Consider the following 20,113-nt stretch of genomic DNA (forward strand, 5'->3'; position numbering starts at 1 on the left):
AATCAATTATATTAAAAAAATGCACGTCCAAACCGATTCCAATCAAAATATAGCTATTTGTGGAATCCTATTAATAAAATGTATCTGTATATATCTATATTAGTTATTTTATTATTAATATATATTATTATATTTTCCCCGGCTCTTACATTGTTTCCTATTACAGTGTTTCACGCCTCTGTTACGTCCATTCATGACATCTGAATGTTCATTGAGGTGAATGACTCCCAGATTCTCAGGGGGAGGGAGGGAAGGATGAGGAGGAAACGGGGATGGAGGGGGCCTCCGAGGGGGTGATGATGAAGTCAATAAATAAGGGCAAGTGAGGCGAGTCAAAGAAGAGGATTGCGCCGCATTTCACGCGACACGAACGTCCCGACATGTGTCCGTGTGTACAGTGCGTGCTTTACAGTGGAATTCCTGTAGAGAGCAGTAGATAGTTTTAATAAGTGCTTACACCGCCGAGCGCTGCCCTTACTGTACCGGGCATAAGCGGAGGGAGGAGCGAGCGTGTAGTATTTCTTTTTCGCTTCTTTCCCCCGATGTCGTTGCAGCCCATCCAAACGCTACTGGAAGGCAACAAAAAGAGGAAACAAACGGCTTCAATCCGCGCTGAAGCTTTGCAGGAAGGAGCACTGGGGGTTGTTGTCCGAGCGGGGAGATAATTTGACGGTACGAGGAGCAGCAGCTTGGCCGAGGAATGGGCTCGGAGTGAGGGGACGGGGGAGCCATCCAGCGCTTCTCTGCTGCTACACTTGTGCATGAACCCGGGGACTTTCTCACGCTTTATTTCCGCCTCGTATCCCAGCGGGAAGTTGTGTCCAAACCGCGTGGGGAGTAACTGAAGGTGAAGGTGAGTGTCGCGATCATGCCGAAACACGACGTTCACAGCGTGGTGGGCAGGCAGTTGTTAGGCGGCGCTAGCCTCAGTAGCCCGGGCTGGTTTGACAGATCGGATCAGCAGCGAAGGGTAACGCACGGAGTGGAGTCCAGCAGGGGCTGGGTAATCCTGCTCGTCACTCCGGCACCACCGTATCACTCCGGCTAGCAGTTGTCAGCATACCCAAAGTGATCGTCAGGGTACTGATAGAGCCTTTTTTTTGTTTGCTTTTGTTGCGGTTAATTGTGGTGTGTGCAGCTTGGCATTTACGCCTGCTGCACACTGACGCGCACGGTCAAATCACGCATGCACACGTGCACACACGCATAAAGGCTGATAGCCTAATTGATAAAGATCAGTAGCTATGACAGGCTACACCTACAGTCCTAAAGGGAACCTCAAGCGGCGGTTACCTGACCCTAATTTGGTTTCCAACTTTTTCTTCCCTCGGATGTTGCAGAAGTTGCAGTGCTGTCTGTAATCTAGTATCAGTAAGAGCACTGCAGATCAATACTTATTACTATGACTTAAGGCTCTAATAAATTAACTTTAAGTCAGGGGCGTTTCCAGGATTTTTTTCTTTTTTTTTTACAGTGAGGTGGTGAAGGGGAGGTCCACAGGAAGTCAGAATATTTGATCAGAAATAGGGGAAAAAACTGTTTATTGTATTTTCAGGCTCCTGTGCACTAATGCAAGCAATACTAAATCAAAAGTAGTGTTGCACAAGAGTTTAAGCATCATTTTGTAGAGGGTGGGATTTAGACTCTTGAAGTAAAAGCTATGGCCATAATTTAGTAATAGTACTAAAGCTTATCATCAACACAAGTGTCTACAGTGAAAATAGTTAATATACAGATTGCACTTATTGAGTCATTAATGTGATTCACTGCAATCGTGCTGAGGCATATGATTCCACTTTCAATTCTGCTTTATCAATATCAATCTGCAAAAATAGCAATTGACTGTGCAAAGCTATAATGTATATGGTGGTTGAGCAAATCTACGGACTGTATGCAACCGCTGGTTTTATCCATGCTCTCATTCATTGGTGGGAGGCCAGTAATGTGTCACTGATGGGGGTTGTGTCACTCTGTTTCCCTCTCATGGACACCACAGCCCTGCTCAGGTGATGCAGAAGTAAGATTTTAAAGCACTGGAAATGATCTTGCATTGCAAACAGTCCTATAGATCAAAACGAGTATGCACTTTTAAGTTTGCAAGATCCTATGTTTGCATGTATTTTGTGCATTTGTGTAAATGTAGCTGGTTACATAATAGTCCCTGTAATCCTTACAGGCTAGCATTTAGGACCTTTTCTCTTCCTGCTTCTGTCTATGCACAATTAACGCCCAGTACAGCTCTGATGGTCGCTGTCGGATCTGATCACTTTATATTGCACATATCAGAGCATTGTTCCAGTTGATCAGCACATTAAAGCAATTGCAGCTGTTAAATGCGCTGTTATGCTGTGCATCCACTAATACAGTTTGTTTTAGATAAAGAGCTGCAGAATAGAGTACAGTTCAATACAGCAGGGTGGTTAAAGCCAGCTTTGGCATGAATGCCAAACCACATGCAAAGTGTTGCCAACTGAACTGCTTAATGATGTCAAGAAACACCTTAATAATGCTTGTTAATATGCAACAGCTCCGACTGACAGACGACAAGCAACACTGACACCTTCATCATCCCCACGAGGCATGTGAGAATCCCTGCTGAAAACAACCACTGTGCACAATTGCAGATCGTTAGTAAATGCAACTGGGATTGTTCCCTGTGCGCACTCGCAGCTGTTTGCGTGCAAAAGCAGTCATCACCACATTACAGCACTATAATAATGAAATCACTTAATGTAACCACTCTGCTTAACGCCTTTCCCGGATCTGGATTCTTAGCGGCTTGTGCTGTGCTGATAGAAGGTGACAGTCTAAAAGCTGTAGGCTCTTGCAGTTGAATCCATCAAGCTTGCAACAGAAACACTTTCTCTGGCTCAGTGAAGCATGTATCAGATAGCAGACTATAAGGTTTTAAACATGCTAACCAGCTGCAAATCTTAACATGGAGAGTTTTTACATTTGGAAGCGCTTCAGAGATAGAGAGCAATTTTGCACATCAAAAGGACCTGAAACCTAAAAGTGTATTAGTCATATTTTTGGACGAGGCTCTAAATGACCGTACAGTCTTGGGGTTTAATACGAAAGCAGTCTAAAAGTGTTACTTTATGTCAGATGAGGTGATATGACCCCGGATGGCTGCGATTCATTAATCATTAGCTATCAGTTTAAATCTCAGGGTTCTGTACCTGGGTTGATTATTAGCCTTGGACAAATCCACCATTCGAGTGCAGCTGTGTTCTTTAGAGGTCCGTTTAGAGGCTGTGACTGTAAATGGACTGAAAATGAGGTGTGAGACAAATTTAAGTGATGTTTTTTACACTCACACTTTTATTAGTGTAAATGTATTTATTTTTTCTATGCAAAGAAGAAAAGGAAATAAGAAATCCTGGCTCTGCTTGTTGACTGAGTGTGTGATGTAACAGGGTTGCCTGAAAGATCACAAGGATGGTGGATGCTCTCTTCTCTTCTCTTCTCTTCTCTTCTCTTCTCTTCTCTGGGGCTCCTTAAGGGGGCCAAGGGTGACCTTCAGTCTCTCCCGGCAGCAAGCGCCCCAGCGGGCCTCTCTTTTTCAGACGCTCTTTCTTTTCGTCTTTCTTCCTGGCCTCCTTGCTCTTTTTCCTTCTCCTTATCCCCCCCCCCCATCATCTACTCCCATCCCCTCTCTTTTCCCCATGGTGGGGCAGCAGAGCTGAATGCTAAGAAACGTAGAGAGTTCACTTATATAACCTCGACTGTGCAGCTGATGTCCTGGTCTGTATCTGCTGTATAATGATGTCAGAGCTGTCTAGAGAGGCAGAGGGCATGCTGGGTAGGCCAATATGTCAAGAGCTATTCCTGAACCTAGTATGGTGAATGGGTTCAGTCCAAGTTTTCCTTCCTTTTTAACCTCCTAGAGTGCATTTGGACCTAAATTCCAGGTACTGAATATAGAATTGACAGTCTTGGTAAAGGGTCATAGATTTTATTGGATCATGGATTTTATTAGCACAGGTTGTCACAGTACTCATGCACTCTTTTCCCCATAAATGTACATTCTTGATTACCATAGGACATGTCAGTTATTCACTGGTCTTCACTGTCTCTTTGACTTTAGTTGCCCAACATCTGTGAGTTGACCCACGGAGTTTTTGCCTTCCACTAATTAAACCATGAATCTAAATCGTGAATAGATTTCATAGATGTTTTGAGCTTTATTCTGATGGATTTTATCAGTAAAAACATCCTGTACAAGTGCTCATGATGTTTGATTCAGTTTGTATTTATTCAAGCGAAGAAATTGGCCTCTTTATGCACAAAGAGAGTGCTCAGATGACTAACCAAACATCCAGCATCTTTGACTGAGTGTGCCTATACATGATTATGCATACTAATTAATGAGTCCAAGCATGCAAGAAAACAAGAAATGATGTTAACCTGCATATTTAGATGGACTTTAGGGCTGTTGGAGAGTTTGCCGGCCCTGTATAATGCTTGCAAATGTACAGGTTTTACGGTAGCTTGGAATAACATACAGAAAACTAGGGATTTGCTCTTTCTTTGTGACAGTGCTGCAAAACATTTTTCAAATCACAGTTAGGTAGCTGATTAATTCTATTATGGCACCAAAATACAGAATTCTACTTATTTCTGTCACTTATAATGAATTAGATTAATTAGATACCTAAACAAAACCTGTGCATTTACAATAAATGCTGTGAATCTGTTACCCTTTTACAAGCACTATCTCCCATTTTTTTCTGTATAAAGGCAGTCTCTGCACCCCAAAAAGTAGCGTCATTGTTAAAACCTTTGTTTTTTAGGGCTTGATTTGCTAAAGCTGAATGGACATATTTATTTATCAGATTGTTAGAAATACAGTAAATTCACTTATTTACTGAACACACCCAGACTCGCTGCCTTTAATATAAGCGAACCAATTGTTCTTACATTCGTAGTCACTCCCAAAGGCTGTTGGCTCCTAAGCCCTCAAATGAGTGTAGATTTGGTCTCAGTGTGGTTAGGGACACAGAAACTACAGTTTCCCTCCCTTTTACTGACTCAACATGTGACACAATTTTGATACACAGAACTATCAGTGTAGGATTGGTGTCCTCCTCAGTTACACTGTGTGCACATCGAGCTCACAGCCCAACACATTAGTGAGAAATGGCAACGCTAATCCTAATATTAGTGATAGGTGAAAGTTATGCACCAAATACAAAAATGCATATGATGTTAGTATCAAATATGAAATTGCCAGAACAGTGGTAACATCCTTACTATTAATTACACACATGTCCTTATAGTTTGGTAATTTCATTAGACTTAAACCCCCAAATAACAAAATGTGTTGAAAAATCGAATAATCCACTGTGAAGAAGAGTAACACACAGTTTGTGTTCCAGAAAGCAGTATAAGACCTGGATATTTTAATTACTGAATAATTTATTATTTTTAAATTGCTTGAATAATGCCAGACAAACCAGTTTAGTTCAGTTTACCAGTTTCTAAGCCCCAACATCTTCGTGTCATGTGTTTAAGTTCTTGCTGTACAACGCAGAAAAGTGCAAATATATTAGTTTTGACATTTTTGTCCTGATGTTTATCAAAAATGTATTCATATTATTTATTTCAATTACCAGATCGTTGGTTCGGCTGCAGTTTAATAGCAGGCCATCCTGCTGTAATGTTTTGGGCACACGGTAATGGTTCTAATGGAAAGTGGCAATTCAGACCTCATTAGCAGAGAAGAGTGAGGCTAACCCTCCAGTGTGATGTCGTAGCTGGTTTGCGTGTTGCATTCAGAGGCCCGTGACGCTCCACCGCTGATAAGCATGCTGTGTTGGTGAGCAGGACAAGAGATTATCACTCTGCTCTGCACCAGTCTTCACACAAACCTCTGGGGGTCCTGCTGTCTTTTAGATACTGCAGCATCTCATCCCTCTAGCACACAAACACACTAGTAGATGTATTACATCAGATGTCAGCCAGCAGCGGGTACCGAGTTTGTGGTTTTCTTTTTTCCCTTTTTCATAGTGTAGTATGTTTGGGCCCCTCCTTTTTGTCTTCTCTTTGTAGGTTAGGTTTCGTTTTAATGCGTAGGTGGGTTTTTTTTTTCTCAGTTGTTTCTGTTAAGCAGTGGTTTCAATGCAGATGGTTACCAGAGGCTCCCCTGCTTTATCTTTTGTATTTCTCATTCCCATTGAACCGTCGCTGCTCTCTGCTGCCGCTCCTCTTTGCCAGCTTTTGCTTCACCACCTTCCAAATCACCGGGGAAAATAATAACTTGTAAAATGGCCTTTATTGGCCAGAAAGAGCTGCAAGAGTGTTTTACACAGCCGCCCTTCTTTCTTATTAACGCCAGTCAGCTTGGCTCTGCCGGGGTACGACTGGGGCCACTCACAACTAGCTTTTCATCAACGGGAATACTTGGCACCAAGGGCTGTGAGGTTTATTTCTGCCAGGGTGAAGCGTAGCACTTTACGAGGTGGAGTCCGTCCGACGTTTGCTGGCACTGCTTCCTCTCTCTCTTGTCTCTCTGTGAGAGCCACCTAAGTTTATGCAGATTTGTTGACATGTTGAATAAGCAGTTCCCGTGACGCTAAAGTGGCTACTTACAAAAAAAAAAAAGTTATAAAGATTCAGAGCTTAATCCAGACAGATTCCCTACATGGGCATCCAGGATTAAATGGGCAATAATGCTTTCATTATCTTCGCCCCTGGGGCAGAAGCTAATCGGCTCATAATCAGAGGTCCTTTGAGAACTCCTTGTGTGATTATAAGTTTGTATGTGAGTACAACAGCGGAGGACGCTGAAAATAAAAGTAATCAAAGATAACTGTAAGTTTACTCTAATAATACTCTTGATTAAACTTTTTCCTGCACAGAAATATTTGTGGTAGCTACTAAAGAGGTTTTAGCCAGAGCCTCAAGAACATCATCAGCACTGTAATTATGATCTGCTTTGAGTTAAGTGACACAGATTTGTTGCTTTTAGTGTGAGAGGAGCAGCTGGTACCTCAGACCTCAGGCACACAAGCCTGGAGACCAGTTGGCAAACCCCCTGGCAACCTCTGGTCGCTGGGATAAAAATGTGTACTCCGTAGCTGGTTGGTTGGTGAGTGGTTGCAGGCAACCAAAGCAATTGCACAGAGGTTTTCTGTGCAGAGCATGCCTTTCGGTGACAAATTTTACCAAGCGACAGCATGCAAACTTCATCAAGCTGTGACCTGTTACCAGTGTGCTGTGCATCAGTCTCTTACATGTGTAGGAAAAAACCCCAACTGCTCATTTTAACCCCGGAAAAACCCTGCTGATAGCTGTTTTAAATGCTGTCATAGATTATTTCTAATGTCCTGGATGTATCCCTGTACCAAGGATGTGCCAGTTGTCAGTTTCTTTATAAATACTAATTTTCAAAATGTCGATTTACTGATAGGCAGCATCAAAACTGATGTTTTTTGTTTTTTAAATGTAAATGTTTATTTTAACTTTGGTTTCTGTTTTTGCCAGTGAACCAGAGAAAGCTTCCTTAGGGAAAAAAAAAAAAAGTCCTTTGGCTCTTCGTCACACTATTTTTGCATGATTCGCTGGTGCATAATTGATATGACACAACAAATTAGTCACAGGCATCAGTCAATGTCTTTATTTACCATCAGGCAAACAGCAGCCGCACCATCGTGGCCAATATCAATATTAGGCCAGTGTATCGGTTAATCCCTAAACTGTGCATATGACACGTGTAAAATATCAGAAAATAGTTCAAAATGCCTGTCAAAAATGAAACATTGCACCTTTGAAAAAGCTGTTGTGTAAAAAGAATAAAGATCACAATCACAGCTAAATACCTCGCAGCATATGGGAGCAGAGCGCAGCTGACAGGGCTACAAAGCAGTGGAGCCAAACGAACAAAATCTGCTGGAGTAATGAATAACTCTGAGCAAAGAGATGCTTATAACAAAAATCCACAATTACAATTTTGGCTCAGACCCAAGCCTTGATATGGATACTCTGTCCTGCCAGCATTTACTGTACATCACTCAGCATTTCATTAGCGCAGAAAAGAAAAAGCCATGAGTACAGGACAGTTTGACCTCCTTTATCCTATCAGTGTGTGTTTAACGTGTTTGCCTTGCTGCTGCTGGGCTGTATTGTTGAATAGAACTTAACCGGGATTACTTCTTTTGGGAAACCAGGATTTAATTTCTCTATGAAGCCAGTGCAGCTCGAATTCCGCTAAAACCCCCGGATTTAGGAGCTGAATGAATGGTCGGCCGTAGAAGCAGGAGTTTTATTGCTCCCTCTTTTTCCTAATCTGTCACGCTTGAGGAAATTTAGATGGACTCGTTCCAGCACCTGATGGTTTGGCAAGATCTGAAACGCCACCTCTTAATCTTTGTAATTTTATTTATTTATTTTGCTTTGGAAGTGAGGATAAGGCCATTACTTATTCCGTGCAGTGCTGCAAAGTAGCTACACTTACAGTTGGCCTTCGGGAGAATAGCATGCAGCTTTTCATTAGGGCCAAGGCTTTTCACTTTAGATGGTGTGGAAATAGAAGTGTAGTAATGAGGCCGTGTTTGCTTGATCTACAGCACCAGCCTTGCTCGTGGGGTGCTCGTATACTCTCTACTAAAGTACCCGTTTCAGTGTGACCACTAGCCATCTTCTAGATGTTTTCAACTGATTTTATTTTAGTGGGATATTACTCAACAAATAAGAGTGCAAATTGTGCTTGCACAGAGGATGTTACAATTGCATTTTCAGTGCTTACATTTGCAGCTGTACTGCAGCACTTGCAGAAATAGAATAGAATACCCTTATCTGTCATTGTATGGGTATAAGGCGAAATTTGGAAGTGGAAGCTATAAACAATCGTCGTTAATTTCTGCAAATTTGAATATTCATTTAACAATGCTGAAAGTTCAACTGTTTAGCTCTATGCACACATCCTCCTTGCACGTTGCTTTAAAGTTGAAGGTTGGTTGACCCAAGACCTTTCAAGCTCTAGTTAGTTAACCCTTTTATATATATTATAGAACATATATAATTCAGTGGTACCTATGCCATATCTGCAACTAGCAGCCACTTCAAGGTTGAGATGACTTGCCCACTTTGTGCTGCTAAAAGTTATTTTGCTGACTTTTATTGTCACTTCTTGGTATCTGGCCACCACATCGCTGCTAATCCTCTCCTGTGTGGACTTCCGTTTGTCTTATAATGCTTTTGTGGTAGCTGCTTATCTGCTACTTCTGTCAAACTGTTTCAGCTTTACTTCACTGTTTTGGGTAGCTGTAACATCTTTGGTACCTGCTAACTAGTTTATATGGTCTGCCTCTTTGTGTCTGAGTTGCTGTGGTCCCTAAATACTTCCACTTTGCAATGATACCACTGGTAGTTGATCAAGAAATATCTAGGAGGGTCAAAAATTCACCAAATCACGTGTTGCAATAGTGACATCCTATTACGGTGCCATGCTCGCATTCGGTGAACTCTATAGAATGAAGTAAGGCAGACTTTATGGCTGGGTGCTTAAAGATGAAGAAACTTTGTGGCCCACGGCACAAGTACCACTTTGTACCACTAATCCATCTACTACTGTTAGTTACTGGTAACTAAAAGTCCGATCAGTTGTTGAAATTGTTATTTCTATTTTTCTGAATGAACCACTGATTCTGTATACACTCTGCTATCCCTGGTTGGGAATCGGTGTTGTGCAAACACTTCGAAGTAACATCTGCTAAGTATTTGTGAGATATTATTAGGTATTTAAAAAAGGTTTAGGACTCTGCTTTTAAGAATTATCAAGATTTGAATCAGCTTAGTTATGGCAGGTTGCTCTCGTTTCACTACTTTTTAAAGCAACTGCTTCTTAAGCCAGAGAGTGACCTCTAGTTTGTCCATATGTGGGGTTTTCACAGTAGCAGTCCCAACTCCTGTCTGACTGATGCAAATATGAATGTGCATGCAGGATATTCCCCCGGGCTAAGGAACTAGACGTTGGTTTATGTTATGACTGTCTGTGAGGTTAAAAGATCACTTCAGAGTTTAGTTGAGCTCCTTTGAAGTGTGACCGACAGTTACCCACACTAGGCTCTCTGTTATTGCGTGCCGTGCACTTTTCTGTTTGAGGAAACTTTTTTTTTTTCTGACATCACATTTCCAAACATTTCTGAAGACGTCATTTGTCCCCCCCCCCCCTCCCCCCGATGGCCATTTTCCCTCCTCCCGTCACGGCGAAGGCACCGCGTTTGACAGAAAGTGAAGCCGGCCACCGGCTGAGCGAGGTCAGCTCGAGCCCGAGTGTTTCTGTGAACATCGGTTTGTCAGCTGGCCTGTGATCGAATGATGATTGTGGAAATGGTCTGTCATTAAACACAGCTGCAGGTAGGCACACTGTGGCTTGTGGAGAGGCTTACTGTTAACAGGAAATGTCAATCACCTTTACAGAAATTTGTTGGTGGGCGCTATATCGGGAGCGGGGTTATTAGTCATCTCCTGTTGATTAATATCTCTCCTGCACGTTGGCACATTAGCACAGTTGTTTTTCACACTTGCGTTTTCTGCTTTTTCAAGGAACAATAATAATAATGAGGGAGGATTATTGTAATTAGCTCGCACATTTTAAGAATGTGTTTCAAAACATTTGAATTTGTTATTAATACATATTCATATGAAGGCAATGGTTGTCAAAACAGTGTGAGATCTGCCACTCGGTCCTGAAGGCTTAAAGTATTTTTCAGATGAGCACTTTAGAGGCTTGCTTCATGCTCGGAATATTTCTAAAACGAGGCGATGTGACCTTTGTGACCTTTTTTTTTTTTTTTTTTTTTTTTTTTTTTTCATCCAAAGCAACCCTACAGGCTTCATTTGCTGATGCTCGCTGTCTGTATGGATTTAACCTTTTAAAGCTGTTATAGAAAACTCACGCTGTGCAGCCAAGCTGAGCAAAAAACCCCACATGCCGACTTTGATGCTCTTCTTTATAACGCAGGATTGTAAACTCGATATCCGAAGGTAACGTTTTACAGATAACCAATAAATAAAACTAATAACGGCATTTTAATCAGCAAAGAAAATCTAGTAATTAGTTACAGGCCTATCTTTCCTGTCAGACACTGTGAAATGAGATGATTTTTAGAGCATGTAATTAAAAAAAGAATATAATTAATTTGTTTTTTTTATCAGGAATCAGGTTTGCCCATCAGTCTATGTTTTGAATGAGTCAAAGGTGTAAACTGAAATGCTCAAAGGGAAATTTGTTCTACTCCACCTGTGAAAATTGCAAATAATAAAGTGAAAGATAGAAGAGCCAGTCTTGTGCTTCCAGTCTTTCCTCAAAACTAAAAATCAATCCAGCGTATAGGAATGGTTGTTTTCGAGAAGGCTGCACTGCAAGGTCTTTCGGCCGATTAGGAGTATCCTGTAATTAAATTCGGAAAACTTCTTCAAGAATTACAGAAATGTGGAAGCAGTTTTAGATTTGGAAAAACCCACCGAGGTCCCTCAGTCTACACATAGCCTTGCTAGCTTTGCTCAGTTGGAATTTGTGATTAATCCAGGGATCCGCGCAGCATTTTAACTAAGTCTATGCTTCAGTTTTTTTTTAAATACCTCCAAGGATGGTTTAATCCACTAAAATATAGATGACAAAAGAGCCCAGCTGATACTGGCTTTCTGGGGTGGATGTCATTACTCATTGATTGCTGCAGTGGTGTTTTTGCTGACAGCACTCTCTCTCTGCTGTGCTTCACTGGGTGTGCGAACAGTGAGACTCGAGAAAGTCACAGAGAGCAGTGGCAGATAGTGTGAATGAAACTCACTCCTCTCACCCACAGCAGTCGTGGCAGATGGCTGCCCCTTTCTGAGCCTGGTTCTGCTGGAGGGAGCTTCCTGTTAAAAGGGAGTTTTTCCTTCCCACTGTCATCTAAGTGCTTGGTCATAAGGCGTCGTCTGATTGTTGGGGTTTCCCTATATCATGGTAGGTTCTTTATCGTACAGCATTAAGCGCCTTGAGGCGATCATTTTACCTGTTTTCAAAGCCAGCCTTTGTTAGTTTTTTGGGTTGTTTTAGATGTGCACTCCTTCTGAGCTTATTGTGCACAAAACATTTGTGTATGTTGTACAGTCTGGTCATCCATGATGCTATTCTGCTACAGGTGCTGCAGAAAGTGAAGGACTGTAAACAGTGGAGTCTGAATGTTGCCGAATAAACAATTTCACAAAATCATTTGCATTTTGGTCAACGTATACGTCTATATCGGTATATGTAGGCCAGTATTGGCTAGTGGTCTGTCTCTGCATGACAGGATTCGCACGAGAGTCAAGGAGTGCTTTTCATCTCTACCTGTTAATTTTGCTAGCCAAGCAGGGATGGAGAGCTACACACTGGGAGGTCCAGAGTGCAAAGTTAATGCCAAGCACCCTGAGGCAGTGCATGTGCATGTGTGTATGCGTTTGTACAAGAACCAAGAGACTTTTGGATCTGGCAGCCTCGTGCATTCCTCATCTGAATTGTTTCAACTGCAGCCAATCAACAAACGCTGGCACATAGCAGAGATCGGTGTAGTCCAAGTTCATTCAGTTTCTCACTTGTACTGAAAGTAACAGAATTTATGTGTGGGCATGTAGTGAGAGCTGTGTTATATGTTAATGCGTGTACTCGGATGGTGCTAATAGTATGCGTGGGAATATGTGTGTGCTTGTGTAATTCTGATTCTTAGAGCACGGTGTTTCTGCACCGTCTCCATGTGTTTGATGCCGACGACAGGCTCAACATAACTGGCCTTGCTAGAAGGAAACTTAATAGGCAAAGTGTGAGGCAACCACTCTGTGATTAGTTTGCACTACCGCTTTGAAGTAGCCTTTGCCTGGCAGCGCTGGACACAGAAATTCTGGCAAGCTGCACGCAAGCATTGCACACTTGCACAGCCTCTCAGACAAACGATACGCATGCATGTACGTGCATGCTTTCAAACCAGCATGTAAAACCCGCACATGCATGTTCCCAAACATGCAGACAGCTGTTCTTAGTTACGACGTCGTCAGCTTCAAATTTTATAAATCACTGCCCTTTAATGAACACATGTTCACATTCATTTGCCTTTACTACTGATGCTGGCCCTTTTTTATGTCTCATTTTTTTTATTATGGGTTAGCGATCCACCTCATTGATCAGTTCGTGTTTTAAACACTTGCATTTCATAATCGGCGCGTCGCTAGTTTGCACAGATTTGTGTATATACACAAAGGTGCATCCTTTTCATTTTTCCGCTGGCCGACCAGCTGCCTGTTTGTACAGCTCTGTCCAAACTGTCTCCAGTGAGCGGCTACTTCTGTGCCCAACAACAACTGTTCGGCTTTGTTTATTGCAAGATGACACTGGATGGCAAAAGCAGCTGCCAATAGCCCTGTATGACAGAAACAGCTTCTTGTTTAGGATTACTTTGACATGGGTACACTGTACCACTGCAAAATTCTCAAGCTGTGAATACTGTCCAGTCCTGAGCATGCATAAAACACATAAAACGCACCAGAGAAACATCAACAAGAGCAAACTGATGATTGAAACAACGGATGAGGTGTGAAAGTGAACTGTGAAAATAATCAAATGAGTCCACCGATGATTTATAGATTTGTTTTTAAGGTGGTCCAGGGCGACTGAAGAAGGTGACAAGCCGGCAGGCCCCTGAGAAGAAGCTCCGATTGCTGCTTGTGTTCTCTCACTCGTGTCCCTGACCCTTGTCCAGGTTGGACGGGCTCCAGCTGGTCCTCAGAGCGAGCGAGCTCTCCGTGCTTTCACATCTGCAGCCCTGTTTTTGTGCCAAGGCAGGCAGCGCTAACCCCTCTGACCTTCCATTCGGGTTTGTGTGTGAGAGGGAGCGAGAACTATAAACAGATGACATTACAGTGAGGAACTGGCATAAAGGGAGAAATGGTGCCAAGACCGTGTTTGTATTATGAGTTTGTTTATTCTCTCAGTGTTCATATCAGGTGTCACGTGAAAAAACATTGTTAACAGTCTATTGCTTCCCCTTGTTATTGGTTGTGTGCGTGTGTGTGTGTGTATGAGTGTGTCAGACCTTATCTGACACGAGGGATTAGCAGACTGAAGCCAGCCTCTGGTGTTATTTACCCTCCCTGCCTGCAGAGGTCCATCTGATTCTTGTTGTTTTGCTGTTTTGGGTTTATTACCAAAAACGACACGATTGTCTGGTATTCCTTTTGAAGTAATCAGCATCTGAGACATGATATCCCCCACTGTATCAGCACGGTGAACTATAAACTTGAATTTCATTATGGAATTAAGGACAAAGTCAAAGGGAGCCAAATTTGGCGTGTAGGGCGGCCAACATTTACGTGCATCCAGCTGCCTTTGTGCTATAATTATAATTTTGAGCGTTCTCCTTCAGATGCTGAAGAACGTCAGCATCTGAATGAAAGTCTTGCTGTTGCAGTCTGACCCTGGGGGGTGGATTTAAGCTGCACCACCCTGTTAATGTCAAAGAAAATGTTGTGTATTTTTTGGGCTCGTGCCCCTGATAGTCTTCTTCAGTCCTTTAGACTGCAGCCTCTTCTACTGCAAACTTTGCATCCTGTTTTCATCACCGGTGATGATCCTCAAGGCAGGTTTGCTGTCAAAGAGCCCTGCAGAGAAGGTTATTAGACAGGATACTGACTACCAAAGTTACTGCTAGCACCTGTTGTGTGGTTGTGCATTTCTCCTTCTCACCGGGCGTTTTTACAATGATTTGCAAGCATCATTTTAAATGTGCAGTTTTTAAATAGCAGCCAAATTCCTAAACAAAAAGATCAGGCTACGCACTTTTATTTTATTTAGCCTCTTTTGTCATTAGCGGAAGAATCTGTTTTGCCTGCACAGGATTCAGATTAACTTCACGTAAACAAGGGGTTCACAGGAAATGATGCAGCATGCAGCCCATCCTTTGTTAGTGTTTGCGAGCTTATCTTGATCAAGACAGTCTCACTCTGCTCTTACCGTCTATCAGACTTCAGCCACAAACAATGGAGGGTTAATGAAATGTAGTAACTATAACCTCTGATAAATGTTACTTTTAAAAAAATAACATCTCTCCCAGCTATCCTTTTATTTTTTACTAATTTGGGGAAACTGTACCTTTAAAACTAACTCGCAGCGACTGCGAAATATGCAGAAAAAGTTATGTAGTAAGCGTAGTGCACTCGAAAAACTCAAATACAGAAAACACTATATAATGTGAAAGTAATATGCATTAAAACAACTGGTGGGAGGGCGCCATTATGTTTTATTACTCTATTTAATGCCATACTGTATGTTCATCGTTTTGGCCTAATGTGAGTCGATTGTGTGCTTCAGAAATGCAATAAATATGTATTTTGTTTTTGCATCCAACTGTTGTGCCAACAGATTTTATTATTAGAAATGAGCACCAGTGTATTTCCAGCGAGTGAATAATTGATTATTGAACCGTTTCTTTGGGAACAAAGGCCTCTCGCCATGCATACTGATGAGCTCATACAGTACATGCGCCTGCCGTGCATAGGGTACACACATCCCCATAAAAGGCCACTCAAAGGATATAAAACTATCAGCAGTTGAAGCAGAGCATGGTCTGGTGCTATACTCTAGATCACGTATACGTGTTTGTCTGTGCTGGCTTTGGTCCTGCGGCACACTGCTGCTTCAGTGAATCAGAGTCCCAGAGCTTCTTTACTCTAGATTAGAGAAAGGAAGGAAATTAGAGAGAAAGAGAGAGCGAAAGCTGAAAATGGGTCAGACATCTAAGAGCCAGGCATTTCTTTTTCTAAGATGGGTGTCAAGACTTTATCCAATTGCTTCTCTTTCCTTCTTTATCTTACTTTGTCTTTCTGTCTCGCATGCATCCCCCCCCCAACTCTCCCACTATTCCAGCCAAAGAAAAGTGCAAAGGGAGGAGAAAGTTATTATGCCTGGCATGGCTGCAGAGGACTGCCTTTAATTTGGACGCAACCCAGCTGATCAATCTCCTCATTGGCTCTGTTACAGCACTGTGTGTTTGTGAGTGAGAGTGCGTGTTCAAGCCCATACGTAACAGCTAAGCTTTTAAACTATGCAAACCAACAGAGTGTTCCAAAAGTAAAGCACACTGGATTAATTCCATGTGGAATTGACTTAACTCTGTAGACAGAGCCGCGGAGGAACAATGAATCGGATTAGAGCTGGAATGAGCGTTAGCGGAATAAATATTGCAACAAAGTCAAAATAAAGGACCATCAGATGCATGTGTGGAGTTCTATAGATGCTGATGTTAGACCGGGTCAACGGGTTTGGAAAGAGGGGCTCTTGAATGCACACGCACACACACACACACAGATGGAGGCATGCATTCACTCTAATTTACATTTAAGTAACTCTGCGTGATTTGCATACTGTGCAAACATATGGACGTGATTCAGCGGGTGGTTTGGCAAAGAGGGAGAGCCTGCAACATTTCCTTTTGAGGCTATTCTCTGGCATTGACAGCATTTAGCAGACTTCTTTTAGGAAGCATTAGTTATAAATGCATGACAGCAGCTTTCCAAAACAGCAGCCTGGGTCCCCTCAGAATTCATTTTAACAGGAAATCCCCGAAAGGAAACAATAACGTTTATTCATATGTGTGCTGTAAGGAGCACAGGGTCAGTTATTTTCTCTTTATTCTAGTTAATTATTTTGCCAATAAAATGCAATAAAATGTTTGCGGTTTTTTTAAAAACTGAAAATAACTGTTTGTTAAAACAGCAAAAAGTGACCAATAGCCGCTTATCAGTACCAGCACCTCACAATGAGGCCTGCTCCCACAGGAAACGACACGGATAATGTTGTAATTCCGTGACGTCACAATTGTGGAGCAAAAAAGCCAAACAACCTGCTCAGTTTGGCCACAATATACAGGTTATACTGTTTATAGACTGTACTTTGTATTACCTTCACTGCTGTTTGCTTGCTTTCTTCATACTCAGCATACAGCAGTGTGCAGCACTTCATGCATTTGCATTAAATGTCTTTATTATAGCTGTTTGTTTTTGTTTTTTTTACTTAAAAAAAAAAAGGGCTACCAGCTTGTAGGCAAAGCGGCCTCCATATTGTGCATTTACATTGACATGCAATGTGTGAGTGTGGTTGATTTTGACTGGCTATTTACTGTTTCCATGGTTACAAATTGATGATTGGGAACAGTAGTCTTCCCGTCAGTGCGCCGTCCTGTTCTATTTTCATGTGGAAGAACTTGATGCATTTTAAAATGTCAAGCTTTGGATAAATGGCTCGGTACTAAAGCTGAGATTTGTCTAAAAGGATTAACAGTCCTCACAGAAGCTGTCATCTTCTTTTATTATTGTGAAGATAAGCATCACACTGTGCTTGCAAAATATTGGTTTGCAGGACCGGCATACTGATTTTTTTTTTTATTTTAAACTCGAAGACTGAAAAGCTCATGACGAGAAAATGGAACAATACTTAAAGCTGAAACAGCTTTGCAAGAAAACGTAACAGCCTGTTAGTAAATATCCTTTTATGCGGTCTCAGAATGATTGCAGAGCAAACAAACAGACTCGTACTCGCTCCCTTTTCCATCACCTGCTTTTCTGATGGACTTCTGATTGAAGAGCAGAAAGTAATGGCATTTTATTTTTCAGTCAGGGCAAAAGTGAATCAAGTTTTCTTGATGTTGTGTGACACTTTTTTTTTTTTTTTTAACATGAGCTATTTTGCTTTTCTTCTGGAAAATAAAATAAAATAAAAATTCTAACAATAATCAGGGTCAGAGCTTCCTAGTTGTTGCTGTATATATCACTGGGTTTATCCAAGGTTTTAAAGATTCTTTGTCATTATTCAGTCACATAATGAAATTCTGTGAGGTAGTTATCATCTTTAAACAGCTGATATTGAACACACAGACAGAAACCCATTAAATAAATAAACCCAATAGGGAAACATAAACAGTAGGTAGCATTGCAGTTACATGTTGTAAAGTGCATGTCCCTGTCTTTTTAGGCATGAGGTGTGAGCTCTGGGGAAGAAGATGGCCCTCAGTCTGATTCTTGTTTTTTTTGGTCCTAGACTGTCTTCGAGAAGGCAGAGGGACAAACAGCTTATTACCTGGGTGGGTGGAGCCATCATCTGGACACAGCCAGCATACATTGTCATAGAACTGGGAGAGGAATTCCTACAATCCCCATTACTGTTCTGAGTACTTACCTTTGCATGCACTCATTGGGAACTTCATTAGTGACATCTGTTCATCTCCTTGTTAACACAAATTTCTTATGAGCCAGTCACTTGGCAGCAACTCAACGCATTCAGGCATGTAGACATGGTCAAGATGACCTGCTGAATCTTAAACAGAAGTTCTTAGAATTGGGAGTAAAAATTAATTATGTGACTTTGAATGTTGCATGGTTGCCAGATGGACTGATCTTAGTATTTCTGAAACTGCTGATTTACTGCAGTTTCAAAAGAGAAAATATGCAGTAAATTGAAGTTTTCTGGATGAAACTGCCTTGTTGATATCGGCGGTTAGTGGAAAATGGTCAGACAGCTTCATGCTGACAGGCAACAGCAGCTCAAATATGCTCTTCTGCAACCGAAGCGAACCGAGCATCCTGAATACCCGACATGTTGTCCACACCAGTTGCCACTTCTAACAGCTAAGAGTAAGAGACTGAGGCTACAGGAGATATTATACTGAAAATATTATATCAATATGTGACTCAAGGTGCACCTAATAAAGTGGCTAAGTGTAGACAGAAATGCCACCAAATCTCTCACATTTGCAGATTCAACAAAAACATCCTAGCATAGTATCACTGGGTTTACTCATCCTAAAAGCATCAGTTGTAGTCACTGCTAAAATATGGAAACTCTGCCCCAAATCCAGTTATATGTGCTATATCATCTTCCAAACATCTTCCAAACAAGCATCTGGGATGAAGGGGGCTTGTGTTGTATTCATTATGTGGTGAGACTCAAGAAAGAAGGGAAAAAGCCTCAAGGAACAGCTGATATTATTTAATGCTTTTAAAACTGCCGCATACGTAATCTGTTGTGAACATCTGCTGAACCTTTAAATCAGGCATTGACCTCTCGGTGTGGCTGTGTGTCGCTGTGCACCAAAGCATGTCACAAGAATGAAGCTCATGTGAAGACATGTTATGCTGTTGAGGAAACAAGTCAGTCTCTCTCAGGCTGACAAGTTAGAAAAAGAGCATTTTTACTCCTCTTTGTATCACCTGTTCTTTTTGTGCATCACGATCGGAGGCAGGAATATTAATGAGAAGCTCATATACTGCCATTTGTAATCTCTGCTCCCTGCTTATCTTTTATTTGCTCAGACAAATTACTCAAGTAATGATGTTTGGCTCGGGTGATATTTTTATGCCCGTGTTTAAACACCACAGCAATAGTAGTGCAATAAAGGTGCAACTGCTAAAGCCGGTTGTTGGCTATCAAAATAGATTAATCGATGCTGATAAAGAAATGAGCTGTCTAATACTCAGTGCAATAAAGCCTTCCTAGTATGCATTACTCCATGTAAGTCCTTTGTTTTGTTTAGCACTTAGGCGTTATCCAATGAGCTTCAAGCTCTGTGGATTTTCTTTCCGAATAGCATCTTCTTTTTGTGTTCCAACTCTTTTAGAATAAAGCACCGGGTTTTCATATATAGCAAAACAACAATCTGGAGAGGTGCTGTCTCCTTACATGTAGCAAGAGAACTTGTAAGGGAATGAGACTCACAGAGCGAGATCTTGGTTGGATAAGCCTACAAGTGCGTGAATAAAGTTTACATTTTGATTTACATCAAGCTATAGCTTAGCAGGGTGCTGGTGTAGCTCATCTGGTTCAGCAGTTGACTATATGGTAAAGGGTGTGTGCCCCTACCCTCTCCCTGATTTCCAGTCTACACTCTAATAAAAACTCTAAAAATAGCTGTTAATTCTCTAATATGTTTAACATGTTGATCCTGAACGCAGCTCATTGCTTTAAGTCGGTTTTGGAGTCTGATTGATCCTTTATGATTTTTGGTGAGCTCAGCACGGTGCATTATGGAAAATGTCGCATGGGGAGTAAGACGCCGCTGAAGAGTTTGCTGCAATCACTGCTAGCGTTGTTAATAAGTTA

The 20,113-nt window shown here is 41.7% G+C and overlaps 1 protein-coding gene across 4 annotated transcripts in view; it reads left to right on the top strand.

Annotated features, from left to right (window-relative positions):
- Positions 1 to 324: 324 nt before the first annotated feature.
- Positions 325 to 20,113, top strand: part of thrab (thyroid hormone receptor alpha b) — a 161,670-nt gene continuing 141,881 nt past the window's right edge. For 2 of the 4 annotated variants that reach the window (XM_040014016.1, XM_040014018.1), the window contains exon 1: positions 325 to 853. The gene's annotated coding sequence lies outside the window, so the exon portion shown is untranslated. The remainder of the gene's footprint in view (positions 854 to 20,113) is intronic. The other 2 variants (XM_040014017.1, XM_040014015.1) reach the window with 2 other exon arrangements.

This window comes from Simochromis diagramma, unplaced genomic scaffold, assembly GCF_900408965.1.
Source record: "Simochromis diagramma unplaced genomic scaffold, fSimDia1.1 OVJJ01000669.1, whole genome shotgun sequence".
Taxonomy (NCBI): Eukaryota; Metazoa; Chordata; class Actinopteri; order Cichliformes; family Cichlidae; genus Simochromis; species Simochromis diagramma.